This window comes from Eriocheir sinensis, chromosome 3 (assembly GCF_024679095.1).
Source record: "Eriocheir sinensis breed Jianghai 21 chromosome 3, ASM2467909v1, whole genome shotgun sequence".
NCBI lineage: Eukaryota > Metazoa > Arthropoda > Malacostraca > Decapoda > Varunidae > Eriocheir > Eriocheir sinensis.
In genome coordinates this window covers 26,621,855-26,641,568 of record NC_066511.1, presented here as the reverse complement: position 1 = coordinate 26,641,568, position 19,714 = coordinate 26,621,855, and the positions used below count along the sequence as shown (strand labels likewise).

General features: G+C 43.7%; 1 protein-coding gene across 6 annotated transcripts in view; it reads right to left on the bottom strand.

Annotated features, from left to right (window-relative positions):
- Positions 1 to 19,714, bottom strand: part of LOC127007337 (cell adhesion molecule Dscam2-like) — a 376,406-nt gene that overhangs the window by 126,133 nt on the left and 230,559 nt on the right. The gene's annotated exons all lie outside the window — the stretch shown is intronic.

Here is a 19,714-nt window from a genome sequence, read left to right as displayed (position 1 = left end):
ACTTGTTTATCTTTGGGAAATCTAACCTAACCTCCTGCACAGTATATTTTTGCCTGTGCGTGTCGACACCTATGGCCATTAATCATCTCATTCTTCACATTAATATATACAGTATTTTCAAGATAATACATTTATTTACCATAATGACACTGTGACGCATTTAGTAGGTAAGGTTTACGATTCTTTTTCATATTTTTCTTTGAGTTTTGATGAACCCTTCTCCGAGGAATACATTGCCCAGCGTCATGGTGTGGCTCGCGTTTTTGTGGCACCGTCTCCTTCGTTCTCTGAGCCATCTCGACCCCCCAGACGCCCCCCTCCCACACGCACAGCAGCGGCAGCAGCAACAACAAAAATATTCCTGGCCGAGGCGGCAGCGGTGGTTATCGCTAATCTTCTCGTCCTTCTTCCTCTATCTTCCCAAATCCCCGGTGGAGATAACTCGGCCGATTGGCATATTGACAGGCGCTGCTTGCCTAACCATCTGGAAGGCCAGTTTGGGGGAAAAATGAGACTTGAGGAAGAGCAGATATGGCTCCCCTGATGCCGCTATCTTCCTGAACGGGCCGTCCGGATGGAGGAACCAACGCAGGGCTTCGATCTGGGCTCGCTTGCCCCTCTCCTTCCTTCCTCTCCCCCGCTCTGGCCCTTCCTTCTCTTTCCTTCCCCTCTGTCCCTTCGCTCACGGTGTCTTCGATCTGGGCTCGCTCACCCTTCCTCTTCGTTCCCCATGCTCCTCCTCCCCCCCTCGCTCATGGTGTGTCTCCTGTCTCTCCTTCCCTCTCGTTTTTCCTCGCCTCGCCTCCCCTTGTCTTTCGTGTTTTTTCCGTCAGTATTGGTACTTTGGGAAGGAGTAGCCGGTCTCTGTTGACTTTGCACGCATTGATATTGGCTAGGGGAAATTTAAGGAGCGCAAGAAAAGTAGCGATTTTAACACATGTGGGGTGAGTTGCATTAGGGTCATATTCTCGTCTGTTACATCGTGGCTTGTTTCCTTATCTCCCATCCTTGCGTCATCCCATTCCTACTACTTAAGAGTCATTTTCCGTTCCTGCGTCACCAGCCATCGTCCCACTTTTCTCCGTATTAGCATATGAGGCGCTGCTTGGCCGACCCGCGGGACGGCATCAGGTAATGAACATAAATGACTCAATTAAAACCACGCATCCATCTAGCATAGCATTAAAACAATACTCTGTTCATTTTGACTTGGAAAAATATCGCCTTGCCCTTTCGTATTAAATGTATAGCAGTGGCCAGTCCACAGACAAGCCCTGTCACACTCCAACTGAGGCTGCTGATGTAGGATGGGATCGGATATTTCTGGAAAGAAGGTATTTTTGGGTACCATGTTGATATTTCATTCTCATATCTTTGAGCAGCTTGTCAACTAAACTGTCATTCATGGTTATCATAGCCAAACCAGGCCCCAACAGGACATCTTTTATCATTACATTATTTAGGCCACACAATACTAATCTTTCTGTACATATTCTCATCACTAATTTTCTCATAATTTTGTTGATTTTTTCCTCTCGTCAAGTGTAAAAGGAGGTGATGGGAAAGGCTGCTCGGCTGGCTGGCCCTTCCTGCTCCTGGACGTCATTGGTTGTGTGGGCTGGGTTAGGTTAGTTTGGATGGGTCACGGCGGGTCTTGTGGGCCGCCATTCCATCCCTCGTTAATACGGCCCACGCGGGTGTCGTTCTCCTGACTTTACTTCTACTTCCCTCTTCCCTCCCCCCCCTCTCTCCCCTTGATGGCTCCCTATACCTACCCTCCTACCTCCTCTTGCGTTGCTTCATTTTTTGTGTGTTTAAGAAGTTTTATTGCTCTTTCTTAGGTTACGAATGTGTGTATGTGTGTGTGTGTGTGTGTGTGTGTGTGTGTGTGTGTGTGTGTGTAGCCCGCGTCCCTGGTACACTAAACCCGTCACCATCTCAAGTGGCGGCAACGTTATCGCATGCTTGTCCCGCGGCTCTTGCTCCTCCGTGCAGACAGGCGACAGGAAGGATGCGTTTAAAATTGTGAATGCGAGGTCGTGTGGTGCTGGGAGATAAAACAAAAGAATGCATCACGATCTTATGAATTACTATATTACGTATGCGTTTGTTTATTTAATCTTTTTTCGATGGATAGAATTTCGAAATTGTCTGAATATGATACTGGTTAATGGTTAGCTTTTTCAGGGCTTTTAATATGTTCCACGGGATTTCAGTAACACGTATAGTCTGATAGGGTGCTGTTCATCGTCTCCATCTACACTTATAAATCTCTTCCAGCAATTTAAAGTGCATATAGCAATCATCTTTTAATTCTCCACATAACAGAAAAACGTAGAATGTATTATTGAACTGAGATGCCATTACGGTTCACTCATAAATATTGTAATCTCTCTTCGGAATCAAGTAAAATGTCATCAGACTCGAATTCTCCTCGTCAGAGAGTATAAACACGCTAGAAAGATGAGAGAGAGAGAGAGCAACAAATGAACCCTTCTGCTCATTGGTTTACCTGTAATCGTCGCAATCAGGACTTCGGAAAAAAAATAATAAAAAACATTGGCTGGGAAACCATTGCCGTTCGAAGTCGTATATTTGGTGAGGTGTTGGCGGCGGCGGCGGCGGGGGGGTTGGGGAGGGTTGGGGGGTTGGGGGGGAGGGGGGTTGGGGGGGGAGCAACATTATACCTTCGAGATTCCTCCGGGGAAATTAACTCCTGACTTCGGGACCGAGCCAGTAAATATTAGCCAGAATTCGGCCTCCCATCCTCCTCCTCCCCTCCTTCCTGTTTCCTCAACCCTCTCGCCCTCTCCATCCTCTTTCCCCATTACTTTCCTCACTTGCTTCTCATCATCTCTCTCGCTCTCTCTCTCTCGCTCTCATTCTATCCTTGTAAGACCTTCATTCGTTTTATCTCCGCTCCCCTTCTTCCCTCATTTTCTCTTTGACGTCTTCTTATCATTCCTTCCCTTTTTCCTTCGTTACCCCTCTTGCAGTCTCATTCCTCTCTCTCTCTCTCTCTCTCTCTCTCTCTCTCTCTCTCTCTCTCTCTCTCTCTCTCTCTCTCTCTCTCTCTCTCTCTCTCTCTCTCTCTCTCTCTCTCTCTCTCTCTCTCTCTCTCTCTCTCTCTCTCTCTCTCTCTCTCTCTCTCTCTCTCTCTCTCTCTCTCTCTCTCTCTCTCTCTCTCTCTCTCTCTCTCTCTCTCACCACCTTCATCGCTACACGCTTGACTTAATCTAATTTAATTCTTGATTCATGATGGTGTGATTTTTCTACGCACACACACACACACACACACACACACACACACACACACACACACACACACACACTAATCACCACTGCAACAAATGATATGTAAACAACCTTCGCCTACTTAACCTTTATGTCGTGAGTTACAAGGGCGATTTTGCTCTGTGTCCTCAGCTCCACCTGGCGTGCTGTTAATCTGAACAAAGTGCTTTCTAATCGGCAGGTATTGCAATATTCGCTGGCCTGGCAGCCTCGTAATGTGGCAGTCGGGAAGATCGTGAGAAGGAAGGGTAGGAAGAAGAGAGAGAGTGAAGTTAGAGGCGGAGGAGGAGGATGGTTGGGGAGGGCGGGACAGAGGAGGAAGCAGAAGAGAAAGAGGAAGAGGAAGCGGGAGAGGAAGAGGAGGAAGTTGTGTTTTCCTAAAATCTTTGCAGGTGATCAGCACCCAATTAATTTCGAGAGTTGAATACTTAGTGGGATTAGAACATAACTGTGCGAACGTGATAATTTACTGACACACACACACACACACACACACACACACACACACACACACACACACACACACACACACACACACACACACACACACACACACACACACACACACACACACACACACACACACACACACACACACACACAATAAATGTAAATCTATATTGAAACGTGATGATATACGGGACAATGCGAGCCCAAGTCTGTCCTGTAAAACTACAAACTGGTAAGAACACGCACACGTTCACCCTTTAAAGTCAAATTATCCGGAACGAGAAGACGCGAGGACAATAAACGCTCCACTCCTCCCTCCCTCCTTCCCCCTCTTTCCCTCCCTCCCTCCTTCCCCCTCTTTCCCTCCCTTCCTCCCTCCCTCCTTCCCTCTCTTTCCCTCCCTCCTTCCCCCTCTTTCCCTCCCTTCCTCCCTCCCTCCTACCCCCTCTTTCCCTCCCTCCTTCCCCCTCTTTCCCTCCCTTCCTCCCTCCCTCCTCTTCCAAATCCTTGTTTCCTCCCACTAACTTTCGCGGCTCCAGATCCTAAGATTCTGCTCGAGTTTGCGGAGTTGGTGCGGCGTCTGGAAAAGTTAGACGTGACATCCCAGGGCGACGCACAAGACAAGGCAGGGCCGCCGCTGCCCCCTGGACTTAAATTGCGGGGGGACCTCACACAGGTGGCCCCGGGGACTGTGTCTGTCAGGCAGCCCAACTTGTGTGTTCCTGAGTAGTTGTGTGGGCTCTTTACAGTCTTCACTCACTCACAAACTCTCTCTCTCTCTCTCTCTCTCTCTCTCTCTCTCTCTCTCTCTCTCTCTCTCTCTCTCTCTCTCTCTCTCTCTCTCTCTCTCTCTCTCTCTCTCTCTCTCTCTCTCTCTCTCTCTCTCTCTCTCTCTCTCTCTCTCTCTCTCTCTATCTATCTATCAATCTATCTCTCTATCTTTCTATCTATCTATCTATCTCTATCTGCCGGTGGTACTATTCAATCAACACTCATGCGTATTTTTGTATTCACTGTATCACATAAACAGCAAAAAAAATTACTCGTCGACATTCTCTAAAGTAAAAAAAAAAAGGGGGAGTGATACAACAGATGGCGAGGGATGTGTCTGCGGGTGACGAGCCAGACGCAGAGGTTTCAACACAGTACAATCTCCAAGAGGCTCCGTGCACCTGTAAACACGGCCTTGTTACCCTCGCTCAGCCGAAAGGTCTCGTTTATATCCCGCCCTCCACATCTCCAGTCGCTCCTCCAGCCAGCCATCCGATCTTTCTCTTCGTTTCTCCTCTCTCCCTCTTTCCGCTCATCCTTCCTGCCACTGCGCGCGGTCTTATCTCTCCTTGTTTTGTTTCTCTCCTCATATGTTTCCCATCATCTTCAGGAGAACGCTGCACATAGAGGCTGATGAAAACACTTGCCTAGTTCTATGACGGGACTTAGCGTTGCGGTTCAGTACTGTGTTTTAACCCCTTGACTGCGGATTTCCTACCAGAAGACATCATCAAGCTACAGGAATGGATCAAAAAGTGGCTGCTATGATTCAGTGGATAAAAGTGTTAAGTCCTGCACCTTGGGAGGGGATATCCAGCACACCAATACCACTCCACTATCACCCACAGAGGCAGAGAAAGACCTGGTACTATATGTTACCAGGCTACCAGTGAAGGCCAAATCCGTGCCAATCGCAGCGGACGGGTTAAGAAGCCTTTTCTGTGGTGTATTTGTGTGTTTGTGCGCGTGTTAGCTTTCCCTTATGGCTTATGACTTTCGGTAATCGTACATATCACAAACTACTGTCTAACTAACGAGCTTCATATTAACCAGACGAATATACTTCCTATTGTTTGAGAACGTTGCAGGTGTTGCTAAATAATTAGTGAATACTTGTTCGAGTTCTTAATTGTCATGACTGAATTGTATAACGAAAATGTTCTTTACACCAAGCAGTAGATTGAACAGTTTCTTCTATTTTTTTTCGTCTTGGAGATAATAAACAGTCAGAGCTTGAAGATGAATAGTAATTAGATTTCCTTTGTTATTACAGAGAAGAAATGAGAAATATTTATTCACGGAAATATACAAATGCAGTGACGAGTAACAATTGAGAGAAGGAAAATAAACTAGGAGAGAGAGAGAGAGAGAGAGAGAGAATCACACGCTGGAGACAAAAGGGAGGGATGTTGTATTGGCATCTCTCCTTCTTTCTTCTCTCTCTCTCTCTCTCTCTCTCTCTCTCTCTCTCTCTCTCTCTCTCTCTCTCTCTCTCTCTCTCTCTCTCTCTCTCTCTCTCTCTCTCTCTCTCTCTCTCTCTCTCTCTCATGCGTTCAGACTAAGTAATCAGACATGGGTGAGCGATGATGCTGAAAAGTCATTTATTTGGAGTCGCAGCTTCCTCCTCCTCCTCCTCCTCCTCCTCCTCCTCCTCCTTTCCATCTTTATTACGGCCATCTACGTCTCTGCTTTTCAATCGTCTGCCTCCTTCTTCCTCATTTGTCTTCACTCTCCTGTCTTCGATTTCCCCGTTTTCATTCCTCTTCTCCTTTCTTTTCTGTGTGTTTTTCTATTCTTCCTCCCTCCCTCCCTTACCCGCCCCCCCCCTCTCCCTCCTCCTTTTCTGCTTGCTGCTCGTCTCTCTCCTCCTCCTATCCTTCTCTCCCTCTTTTCGTGTATTATTGTTTTTTTTCTCTCCATCCAATCCCAACCTTTCTCTATTCTCTCCTGTTTAATATTCCGGACCGTTCGTAAATTCATTCTTCTTCCTTTCCCTTTTTATCTGCTCATCTTACTCTTCTCCCTCTCTGTTATTTTTCATTCGTTTCAGGTTTTCATTTTCCTTCCCTCCATTCATTCTCTTTCCCCCTTTTCTTTCCCTTTTCATTTTTATAGTTTATTCATTTTCATTCTCTCTCTCTCTCTCTCTCTCTCTCTCTCTCTCTCTCTCTCTCTCTCTCTCTCTCTCTCTCTCTCTCTCTCTCTCTCTCTCTCTCTCTCTCTCTCTCTCTCTCTCTCTCTCTCTCCAGCAGGTGTCCTAACACTCAATTAATGAAATTAGTTACTAGAAATTCATTTCCTAAATTGTTTGAAATCGCTGAAAAAATATTAAGTTCAATTTCACTGAATGGAAAAATTATGTCTTCCACCGGAGCCAATCTTTCTTTTCCGTTGACTCCCTTTTTTTTCTCATCCGTTTTCTTACAGTCTAACAAAGAATGGTATTTTTTTATATATTTCCCATAATCTGTCTCTATTGAGCCTTCTATGGTAAATCTTTCTCTTTTTCTGAACCATATCGTTTCAATTACTTTATTTTATCACTGGGATTTCTCTTTTTTTTTTCTCTTGTTCAAGTTTAAATGGCTTTCTAATTATTCCGAACATAGCTTCCGTTGTAAGTAACTCTCCTAATGTTTTTTTTTTCCCGCTGCCCATTGAGAGTCCACGCCATTGTGCGCCGCCTTTTCAAGAATGTGAAAGAGAGAGGGAAAAAAATATCTCCGCTCTGTCCGGTAAAAAACAAGTGGGAAGGTTGCTTTAATTCCAGGCTTAGAAGGGAAGTGTGGGTGCCGTCTGTCCTGCCATGGGTGAGTCTCGTGAGTGTGGCTTGCTGTTCGTTACCATCGGTGTCATTGTTTATTATTATTATTATTATTATTATTATTATTATTATTATTATTATTATTATTATTATTATTATTATTATTATTATTATTATTATTATTATTATTATTATTATTATTATTATTATTATTATTATTATTATTATTATTATTATTATTACCAATACTATGATTTTTATGACCGTCTGTGTCATCATCTTAGGCAGTTGCTGTTTGTGAGTGTGTGTGTGTGTGTGTGTGTGTGTGTGTGTGTGTGTGTGTGTGTGTGTGTGTGTGTTTTCTCTGCACAATAAATTCCCATCAGGCTCCACGCAGTTTTGTTTTTCCATTTGCATATGAACGCTGAGACATGGCGAAAGTTTCCTCTTAATAACGTTTGTTCTCCCCTCGCCCGGACTCATTAATCCAGACGCGACGCTGTTTAGGGCGGGGGAAAACTGCCAGCTATCTGCCATTCGATCAGCGCGAAGAAAAGAGGAACATATTTACCGGCGCGGGGGGATCGCGGTGACGGCGGCGCGGTGTGCGGCGCGGCTGGCGGGACAGAATGCATAAATTCCGCTCCATATGAGTTCTGTCTGCGGTAAATAGGAATGTATATCGGCGCGTGTTGGGGCGATTATTGGACTGTTCCCTTGCTCTGCTTGGCCCGGAGCAATGGAGGGATATTTGTTTATCGAAAACACTTTTATTAAAAAGTTTTCGGAAACCAGTTGACAGACATGTTCTAAACTTGATGTATGATAATGCACCAGCTCATAGCTTGTCGCTTGTCTGTCCAAACATGCTTTTATTATTAAAGGAACTTTGAGAAAAGGTTTGTCAACCAAATACTCCATATAGTGATAAATGCGACTCCTGCAAAGCCTAATAACCTTATTTATATGTACGTATAAAGATGAACAGTTAAAAATTGATTTTTTTAAGTAATCATGCTATTTATGTATGTATTTCTAAACTGGCCTATCTGATAGCCTCATTGTGAGGTAACATGGTTATCCTCTTCTTAAAGGAGTTGAGACAAAAAACACCGAAATAAAAAAAGTTTATTTTATTTATTTATTTATTTATTTTTTACAGCAGAGGAGACAGTGCAGGTGCGTACAGTGTTTCAACTGTATAGGTCGAATATGCCAGATTCCATTTGCAGGCAGAGCCACCCTCGGCCACCCACAGAGGTGTAAAAAGAAGTTGGCTGGGTACATGCTATTTCATCTTGTTTTCCGTTAATTGATATTATCAGGTAAATGACATAATCCTGTTAATAGGGTGCCAAGCATTGTAGCACCATCGTATATGTAAGCAAGCCATACCTACCATCTTTGAACGAGGTTTCATCAGAAGTTTGTTCTCTGCTTTTTTTCATTGCTACTGCAGGGACTGTATTCGTTGACCAATATCGCTGATATATTATGTTGTGATGAAAACTCTGTGCAGGTCGATTGCACATTTTAGGAACGATACTTTGGATATTGGTGTGGCAATAAGTAGTTATGTTAACCCCTGAGCTGAAGTAACCCGAAATGTCTGATTTGGAATATGGTTTATTGAGGTCTACCTCGTGAAAGGTAAAGTGTGGTAATATGAATAATACAGCCGACTCCTACACAATAGTTTGCTAGTCCCAGTCCGGCACAGGCGCCAAGTAAAGAATATACGACTTTAAAATTACGAGGTAACTTGGAGTTTGGCGCTCGTCGTCAGCTCAAGAAGTAATTTTACTTCTATTGTAGTGTGTTCCCACGTGACCTCGCAAACACAAATGTCACCGCTACAGAAAGTTGAGGCAAACTCTCGAGACTTGCCACAAATCACACGGACCCAGCGCGAAGCCAAAGTACGAGGGGCAGGGGTGATGGGTGAGGGAAGCGAAGGGCTCATTTCTCGCTGGTGAATGTGTTGCACTTTACTTCAGATGGTTCACAGCACCTACCGTCATATATTCTATTTCCTTTTGCATGTCGTTTTCATCACACTCTCACACTCATGCATTCACCAAACGTTTCCTCAACACTTTTCTGTGGACGCAGCTTGACAGTGACAAAAGACAGTTAGAAATAAGTTTGTTTCGCGGAAAATTACACCGACAACAACAACGTGAGCAACAACAACAACAAGAACAATATCAGGAAACGCGAGCCTGTGTAAGTGAAGTGAGGGGAGATGAAGGAGCGAGGAAAAACAGACATAAAAGGGGAGGAGAAAAGGAAAAGCGACCAGGGAGGAAGAATGTTGGGAAATGGAATAGAAACAAAAGGAAGGAAGGGACGAAAATGAAGAGAGAACAAAAGATAATTAAGTAAGAGACGAAAATGAGGAGCGAACAAAAAGTAATGCAGGAAGAGACGAAAATGAGAGGAGAGAGCAGAAAGTAATTAGGAGGGGAAAAGGAATGGAAAAAAGGGAAGAAAATAATCGAAAATGGTGAGCAGGGAGTAGATGGAAATGGACGGCGAGCAGGGAAAAAAGGGAAAGAAAAAGAGAGACAGAGAGAGAGAAGGGTGGAGGAAAAGGAAGAAAGAAAAGGTATGGAGTGGAAAGATGAGAAGACGCAGCAAAGGAGAGCAAGGGATTGGAAAGGCGAGAACAAAAGGAATCAAGGTCTTTTAAAGGAGAGCAGATGAACTGTCAAAGCAAGCTGGATGGGGAGGAAAGAAAGAAGGTTAAGGACGGAGGGGAGGATGATACGGGAGAGGAGAGGAAGGAGGGCTAGGAGCTGTACATAGCTTAATTTGTGCTCTTGAAGTTGGAAGGGGAAGAAAAGAAGAAGCATTAAGCAGGAGGAGAAGAAGATGAGAAGGAAGGGATGGAGGGAAACAGGGATGAAGTTGGATTAAAGGGATTGAAGTCGCGAAGTTTGATGAGAAGGGAAAGAAGAAAACAACACTGATGAAGTAAGGAGAGGATGAGGGAGAAGAGGGGAGCGAAACAGGGATTAAAGTTGAATTGAAGTTTGAGTCGGGAAGTTGGATGGGGAGGAAAAAAAAGAAAAGAGCATGAAGAAGGAAGAAAGGAAGGGAAAAGGGGTGGGGAGGGAAACAGGAATTGAAGTTGGATTGAAGGGATTGAAGTTGTGAAGTTCGATAAGGAGAAAAAGCGAATTGATACAGCAGGAAGAGGAGGTGAAGGGAAGGAGGATAGCGATTGAAGCCGAATTGAACTCGTCAAGGTGGAAGGGGAGGAAAAAAAGAAGAAAAAAAAAAGGTAATATAGGAAGGAGAAAGAAGAAAAGAAAAGAAGAGTGGTAAGGGCGGGAAACAGGAAATGAAGCTAGTTAGAGGAGGTTGAAGTCGTGAAGTTGGATGGGGAGGTAAAGAAGAAAAGAACATCAATAGAGAAAGGAGAAAACGAGAAAGGAAGAGGAAGGGAAGGAGGGAGGTAGGGAGACGGTAAAAAACGTTGGATTGGAGGGATTGAAAACTAGAAGTTGGATGGGAAGGAAAAAAGGACCATAAATAAGGGAGACAGGAAGAAAGAGAGGGAGACAGGGAGGGTGTGCGACTCGAGTGGTTGTTTTTGCCGGAGAAGCTACAGGAAAGAATCGAGAGTTTTTAGTGTAATCCGATTATCTTCTGACGACGACAACAAGGAGGGTTCAGCATCGTGGCACACTGTGTTGTCTGAATAGGAGTAAAGAAGGTTTTTGGATTTTTATGGTGGGTCGAAATTCCTCTTACACTCTCTTTCACACCTGCGGGCGAGCCCCGCGTCTGCGCTAATAACGCGGAAATACAGGAAATATAGTATCTACTTTTTTGTAGTCTCTCTCTCTCTCTCTCTCTCTCTCTCTCTCTCTCTCTCTCTCTCTCTCTCTCTCTCTCTCTCTCTCTCTCTCTCTCTCTCTCTCTCTCTCTCTCTCTCTCTCTCTCTCTCTCTCTCTCTCTCTCTCTCTCTCTCTCTCTCTCTCTCTCTCTCTCTCTCTCTCTCTCTCTCTCTCATTGAAAAAATCGGACTGCTCATCACTGGAAATGAACTGAGAATAAACCACGAAGCAATAAGTATACAACTATTCGAAATACTTCATAACAAAAGAGCCTCAGCATCTTTTCCCTTGTAATGTAAATGCACGGAATAAACTCTCCATAATTAGTATAATGTTACTAGAGGTGAAACGCCCTCCCCAGTAAGACACGAACCAGTGGAACCAAGTCGAAAGGGGTGGGGGGAGATAAACACACCAACTCAATGGAGAAAAAAAAGCGAAGCCAGAATAAACACTTAGAGTTCGTTTTCTTATTATTAAACTTCACATGCACAAACCATTGAAAAAATTGGATTAATGAAATGTTGAAAAAATTCCGTTACCAGCAAACCCCACTTCGCTATTACCTGCAGACCCAATAGAGGTAAAAAAGAAAATAATATTAATAAACTTAAGTTCGTGTAGTGAAGGCGTATACCTATTATATCTTTATCGTTTACCTGCCAAGAAAAATCTATAAGGTGTATCTGATTTCAATAAGGCTGGAGGCAGGTAAGTGATGAAGAGATTGTTGAGACACTGGATGCTGCGAGGGGGAGAGAAGGGAAGGAGGGCTGAGAGACGAGGGAGGCAGGCTAAAAGAGGAACGGAGGGGAGGTAAAGTTGAGAGTGGGCGGAAAACAGGAGAGGGAGACATAAAGGACCGAAGGAGACAGGAGAAGGAAGATGGGAGAAAAGGAAAGCGAGGGAGGAGCTTGGCTAGGAGAAAGGAAAGCTAAAGGAAGAAAGTATAGAAGGGAGGACTCAAGGGAGGAGGAGGAGCAGGAGGGCAAATGTTGATTGACTTTGGTGCAGAGGAGAGAATAGAAGGGAGAGTTAAGGCGAAAAGATTTTCAATAGAAACAGGGAAGATGGCTGTGTATTGGAGGGAGTGTTTGACATGATGAATTGCAAGTCTCAAGAAATATGTTAGGACACCATTTTTTTGCAGATGAGAGGCAAGTCAAGGTATTAAAAACATGAACAGCCCACTATGCTCTGCTCCCACTAAAGGAGAACAGAAGAAGTTTCGGAAAAACCTTCTCAACTTAGGTTCAATAAGTGTATTGATACTCCGCTCATTAAAGCGTTCAAGCGGTAGGATAAAATAAATACGAACAGGCTCCTCGAGAGAATTAACCAAATAAAAATATTAAGATGCTGTCTCAATTCTCTCCTAAAGAAGTTGAACGGATTTAGATGAGATAGGGTGTCCTGTCGTTTGCAATGAAACCAGAGGAAGAGTGTGCATACTTTTAGCAAGTTCAGAAGAGCATTTAGCCCGAAAAAAAAATGCAGATGGGAAAGGAAACAACAATGGGGCAGATCTTAAGATGCACAAGACCGTTACTAAGAGGAAAGGAGATGATGTGGAAAAAGCCTTTGACTCTGTCCGAAAGGCTGCGTGTCGAGCACAGATATGACGCATAGCCAGTACAGGGACGGACAGTGTCTTCAACCTTTGCCTTGCCTTCTCTCTCTCTCTCTCTCTCTCTCTCTCTCTCTCTCTCTCTCTCTCTCTCTCTCTCTCTCTCTCTCTCTCTCTCTCTCTCTCTCTCTCTCTCTCTCTCTCTCTCCCCCCCCCCCACACCCCCCCACCACCACCACTAGTCCTCGCCCTCGCTCTCGCTCCCTTCCTCTCGTTCCTCTCTGTCATTCCTGTCTTCTCTCTTTGCTCCTCCAGCGCCGTGATTTCCGTCGAGGAGGGCCCCGGAATTCACCAGGAATACCTGCTTCTCGCTCAGGTATCGAGGTGCACCGGAAGGAGTAACCTGTAGTTATGGCAACGGGCAGCACCCTCTCCTACTCCATTTAGGTGTTGCCAAGTCTTGACGCTTATACGATGGCTGGAATTACAGGATTGTTTTGCATTCTTATAATGAGTCGCTCAATTTTATAGTAGTGAGGCTAATAACTGGTAACCTAATTTGTCATTATATTTCTAGTAGTGAATCTAATAACTGCTGGTACCTGATATTTTTTTAAGTTGTTACATTTTGACAATCTATTTTATTTCAATTGATTTTTTTTTATTATATTCTTATTACTGAAGGTAGTACCTGGTACCTGTTTTTTGTTTACCTGTTCCCATCGCTGTAATCTACATGATTATTTATAGTTAGCCCAAAGGGTTACGCTAAAAGAACATGTAATACAATAGCAAAACATTTATTCACATGAGCCAATTTTTGCCGGAGAATGATGGAATTGATACCTAATTATCATACACTTTTTCTTCAGATCCTTTTTATGTTTTGATTTTTTTTAAAAGTGTGTGTGTGTGTGTGTGTGTGTGTGTGTGTGTGTGTGTGTGTGTGTGTGTGTGTGTGTGTAATTCACCACGGCCTGATAACGAGTTGGACTCGCTCTCGCCAGCAGGTACCATCCCGACGTGAGCAGGTGCACATTATCGTCGGTCTCTGGGTACTGCCAGGACCTCACACACCACACACCCCATCCCCCTTGCTCAAGGGGGGACAGTAACCAATCCTAGTCATCAGAAAGAATCCGGCCTGAGCGGGGCTCGAACCGCCTCCTGTTTGGCCGTGAAGCCTTGCAGCGCAGCGCTCTACCGATTTAGCTACCGGAGCGGAATGTGTGTATGTGTGTGTGTGTGTGTGTGTGTGTGTGTGTGTGTGTGTGTGTGCGCGCGCGTAGGGGGGACAGGAATTGGAAATTAGGTGTAGACTTGATAACTTTCCGTGATGTAACAAAATCAGGAAATGAAAGAGTATGCGAAGAAAAAGAAAGGCATTAGGTGGAAAAAAGAAGCCTCCGTACTATGATTAAACGTCCAAGAAATAATATTTTTGAGACAAGAGGAAGGAAGAGACGAAGGATCAGAAAAAAAGGAGGGAGAAAAAAGAAACTGCGCAATCAAGAGAAGGACGTAAAAAAACGTTCAACAAAAGTGGATGGAGAGGAAGGAGGAGGATGAAGTGAAGGAAAGTGATTAAGAAAAAAAGTCAAGGAAGGAAGAGAGTAGAAAAATAAAAAGAATGGAACGGTACATGATTATATCAGTCATAAAAAAGGCTTGAATGTCCGCTATATGATTAAAAAAAAAGGAAAATAAGGACTCTGCACTAAACAGGAATATATATTTGTGATGAAACATTAAACACGGTAAGAAAATGCTGAAAAGCGATGCTGAAAACTATGAATCGAGGCTCAGGAATGTAGCCACGAAAGCTCAAATTAGTTTTCCTACTTTGATATAAAAAAATAAATAAAACTGACGGAGACGATGTAGAGGAACGCAGGTATGAAAGACGCGAATAGAGGAAATGACAAAGGAGAAAAGAAAGAAAGATATTATAAAGGAAAACGAGAAGGGAAGGAAGGGGGAAGGAAAAACAAAGAAGGGAAGGAGGAAACACGGGAGGGAGAGAAAAAGGGAAAGGAGGGAAGCAGACAAGCAAAGAAGAAAGTGAAGAGAGGAAGGAAGGAAAAATGGAAGGGATCCGATAAGAGATAAAGATAAAGAATATGGAGGAATAAGCCACATTCAGTATGGAAGTTATAGAAGATAAAAGGAGAAGGAGAAAGTGGAGGTAGGAAAAAAAAGGAAAGGAGAAGAGTTAGTGTGGATGCAAGTAGTGGAGGAGGAGGTTGAGGCAGTAGCGGCGACGGCGGCGTGTGTGCACCTAGGGAGAGAGGGAGAAAAGGGAGAGAGGGGGGATAGGGGGGTTAGGGGGGGTAGGGGTAGAGGGGGGTATCCCTTCCTTGCTTTATCTTGAACAGCCTAGAGTAAACAGGCAACATTTGCGCACGAAATAACCTCATATGTATACAGGCTCCTTAAGAAGAAGAAGAAGAAGAAGAAAGAAGAAAAGTACCCTTGTTTTCACACACACACACACACACACACACACACACACACACACACACACACACACACCTCATGTATACAGGGTCCGTAAGAAAGAAAGAAAAAGTACTCTAGTTTTCACACACACACACACACACACACACACACACACCTCATGTACACAGGGTCCGTAAGAAAGAAAAAAAAAGTACTCTTGTTTTCACACACACACACACACACACACACACACACACACACACACACACACACACACACACACACACACACACACACACACGAGTTATTTAAGCCTTAACTGCCAGCTAGTGCCTCCTAACTACCTCGTTCATTACCTCTCACCTAACTTAACGTAGGAAGTAAATTCGGAGACGACTATCTACGTGACATCTGCGCCATCCCCATTCCCCCTTCCTCCCCCCCCCTCTCCCCTTTACCCCCTCTTTCTCCTTCTTTCGGCCTCTTTTTATTCATATTTCTCTTCCCTTTTCCTCTCCCTCCCTCGTTTCTTTTATTTTTTTTATTTTCCCTTCCCTTCATGCCTTATCTTTCCCCTTCCTTTTCCGCTCCCTTTCTTCCATCTGTTCTTCATTTGTCTCCTGTTCTCTCTTCTTTTATTCGTCTTTTTTTCCCCCTCTCCTTCATTTCCCTTCAGTTTGTTACCGTCATATCTTTTCCTCACTGTCCCGGTTCCTTCCTCTTTTCCCCCTCCTTGCAATTTTTTTCTGTCTTTCCTTCTCTCTTCCGTCTTTCATTCCTTACCTTGCTCTTTGCCTGTCTTTACTTCTTGCCTTCGTTTTCTTTACACTAAACGTTTCCTTATTTCTTATTGTCTTTGTATTTCATCTTCAATATCCTCAGTGTCTTTCCTTTACTCTCTTGTACATTCTTCTCTCATTACCTCTCCTCTCATTTCCTCTGGTCTCCTCTTCTTTTATTCTCTTCTCTTTTATTTTGATCCCTTTTCTTGTTTTTTTCTTGTCATTTTTCTTCTCTACTTTTCTTTTTCCTTTTTCTTTTCATTTCTTTTCTCAGGTTTTCTCTTATTCTTTTCTCCCCACTCCACTCCTCGCCCCATTTTCTTTCTCGGCCATTCCTCCCTTTTCTTTATACCTTCATTTTACTCCTTTCCTTCATATTCCTATATTCCTCTTTTCTTCTGCCTTGTCCCCTCGCTTTCTCTTCTCTTCTCTTTATATTTTCTCTCCCCTCCTTCCTCGAATTTCTTTCCTCTTTCGTCCCATTCTTTCCTCTGCCCTGCATTCCATTATTCTCTTCTCTTTTTCATCTTCCTCTCCGTCTCCTCTTTCCTCCCTTAACTTCCCTTACTCTACCCTCCCTTCCTAGTCCACTTTGTTCTTTCTCTCTTTTACCCTCGCTGGTCCACGCGTCACGGTTTTGCATGTCCCCATCCTTAAACCATCCTTGTCATTTCCTCTCTTAACCCTCGCTGTTTCCACTTTTATTCCCCTTTTTCCTTCCTTCCCCTCGTCACAACACTGATCCACACTCGCCCGCCTGCCCACTCGCCTGCTTGCTTGACCACCTGCTTCCTTGCCTGCCTGCTTGCCTCTCTGCCTCCACATTCTCGCTATTAAGAGGAGAAAAAATGCTAAAAGTCTGTCTCTCTCAAGTTGCATTGTTAAGTTCGTTTTGTTTTGTTCAAGCTCGTTTTGTTTGTTTAGATTTTTTTTTTTTGTAATGAAAACTTGATTAGAAATAAACGCCTGTCACTCCTGTGGTGCTCTGTTATTCTGTTTTAATATCAATAAAGAAAAGTCATAATCGTTTAAGCTCAGGAAATAATATAATAATCTATGATGCGTCTAGCTTTATTATTTTTTTTTGTCCCGCCTCTGCTTCCTCTGCTTTGTAACAAATGCACACATAACATAAAACTGTAATATTCGAGTTTTAATTAAAGTCGTGTCCTCGTCAGAGCTTCTGTTATATTTATCTTTTTTCCCCTTAAAATGTGCGGCACATGTTGGATTATCCCTATTTTTAAACTGTTGTATAATTATAATTTCAAACCGGAAAATATAACACGGCTAAGCCTATTTAGTTTAACACATTTCTTTCCTTGCCGATAAAACAAGCCAGAAAAATATGGAAACCAACAGAAAACTGCGACACGGAGCCACTGATTAAAATTCTGATGACACCTTTACCCTGAAAAAGGAATAATGTTGGCGTAGATGAGCGGATGGCGGTGCGGATGCCAATGTACGCCAGTGTGTGTGTGTGTGTGTGTGTGTGTGTGTGTGTGTGTGTGTGTGTGTGTGTGTGTGTGTGTGTGTGTGTGTGTGTGTGTGTGTGTGTCCGTCTGTCTGTCTGTCTGTCTGTCTGTCTCTGTCTGTCTGTGTGTGTGTGTGTGTGTGTGTGTGTGTGTGTGTGTGTGTGTGTGTGTGTGTGTGTGTGTGTGTGTGTGTGTGTGTGTTTGTGTGTGCCAGCGCTGTGTTACAAATAAACAGAACTACCGTCTAGTATTACTGGTAGGAAATACTGAAAATTGATAAGATAATAGATAAAAGTAGATGCCACATAAAAGACTAATAAAAATCAAGAAATAAAAATGGTCAGGACATATGAGAAGAAGAGAACAACAGACGGACAGAGAGAGACAGGCTGGGAAATGGCCGACGAGAAAAACCCAAAACTGCGATTTTTTATTCCTTTTCCCGTCTCTAAGTTTCCTTCTTTGTTTATTTTAGTTTTGGTTTAGCATTAGCATTTTTCTTCTTAAGCCTGCTCAGAGCATTTCTTCGTCGGATTATAAAGAAAATGTCAAACCCGTCTCCTGCGATCATTTTAGACGGAATGAAACGGACTATACAACTATTACGGCCTCTCTCCGTTTCATGCCCTGTCATAATTATTTTCTCATTTTATCGCCCTCAAGTCCCTTCCTTGCAATTTACTTCACTTTTCTTTCCTCTACTCTCCTCTCCTTTCCTCTTCTCTCGTCTCATCTCGTCTAAAAAAATGCAAAAACAATCTTCTCCTTCCGTTCAACTGCTTTTCCATTCTCATACTTTCCTTCCCCCTCTTCTTCATCGTATTTTGCTCCTACTCTCTCTCTCTCTCTCTCTCTCTCTCTCTCTCTCTCTCTCTCTCTCTCTCTCTCTCTCTCTCTCTCTCTCTCTCTCTCTCTCTCTCCATAATTTCGCCATCTATCACGGAAGACGGAATGAGGAAGGGATGGACAGGACAAATGGAATGAGAAGAGGGAGGAATTATGGGATGAAGGAATAACGTAAAGTGGGGAAGATTGAGGGGAAGAGAGAAGAGAAAGAGGTCGACATATCCTTGGAAGATGGAGATAAGAGGAGAGAGAAAATAATAATCGGATGGTGGACAAGAAAAAAGATGGTAGATAGACTTAAAGCAATAGATAATAGTTTGAATCATGAAAGGAACATAGACAAAAGATATAAAAGAGGAAACGTATTGATTACAGGAGATGAGAAATGTAAAGGAAAGAGAACGAGGGAAAGAAGGGAAGTCTGGATATAAGACAGAAAAAAGTAAGAGGAAAGAAGAGAGATGAGGAGAAGGAGGAAGAGGAAGAATATGGAGTGAAGGGAACCAGGAAATAAGGAAAGGCAGAAGGAGAAAGAAGGACTGAGAGGCAAATGGAAAAATAATGAAAGAAAGCAAGGAGAGAAAATGGAAGAAAGAAAAAAAGGGAAAGACGGGATGTGTGTGTGTGTGTGTGTGTGTGTGTGTGTGAGAGAGAGAGAGAGAGAGAGAGAGAGAGAGAGAGAGAGAGAGAGAGAGAGAGAGAGAGAGGAGGGACAATGAGAGGCAAGAAGTGAAACAGAGGAATACAAAGGTAGAAAACTAAAAAATAATGAAGGAAGATCGAGAAAAAGAGAGGAAGAAACAGAGAGAGGCGGAAGAGAGGGAGAGCGAGCCAGGTAACCACATGCAAACATCGTCTTCCCTGCGGCAAGTAAAAAGCTCGGGCCAGCATATTAAGGAGCATTATAGTCTCCCAGTGTTTTACGGAGAGTGACTCTGCCATCGGATTCCAGTCAGCCGGAATCTGGATGTCGCAGGGAACCGAGACTCTGACGGGAACACACGCACGCACACGCACACACACACACACACACACACACACACACACACACACACACACACACACACACACACACACACACACACACACACACACACACACACACACACACACTCTCTCTCTCTCTCTCTCTCTCTCTCTCTCTCTCTCTCTCTCTCTCTCTCTCTCTCTCTCTCTCTCTCTCTCTCTCTCTCTCTCTCTCTCTCCTCGGGTCAGGACTGAGGATTCACTTTAGTTTTTTCGCTTTTTATTCAACTTTCGGCTGAGTTGTCCCCAAACAAACTCGGGTTACATTTTTGGATCAACTTCATATCCACAGCTCTATGGGAGGGTCTGTTTGTTTCTCTTGCGCGCGCGTGTGTGTGTGTGTGTGTCTGTCAGCAAGTCTGTCTGTGTTTATATAGGCATTTATTTATCTGTCTGCCTATGTATGTTCATCTGGTTCACTGCCTGTCTGCTTTCTCGTCTAGAACATGAAT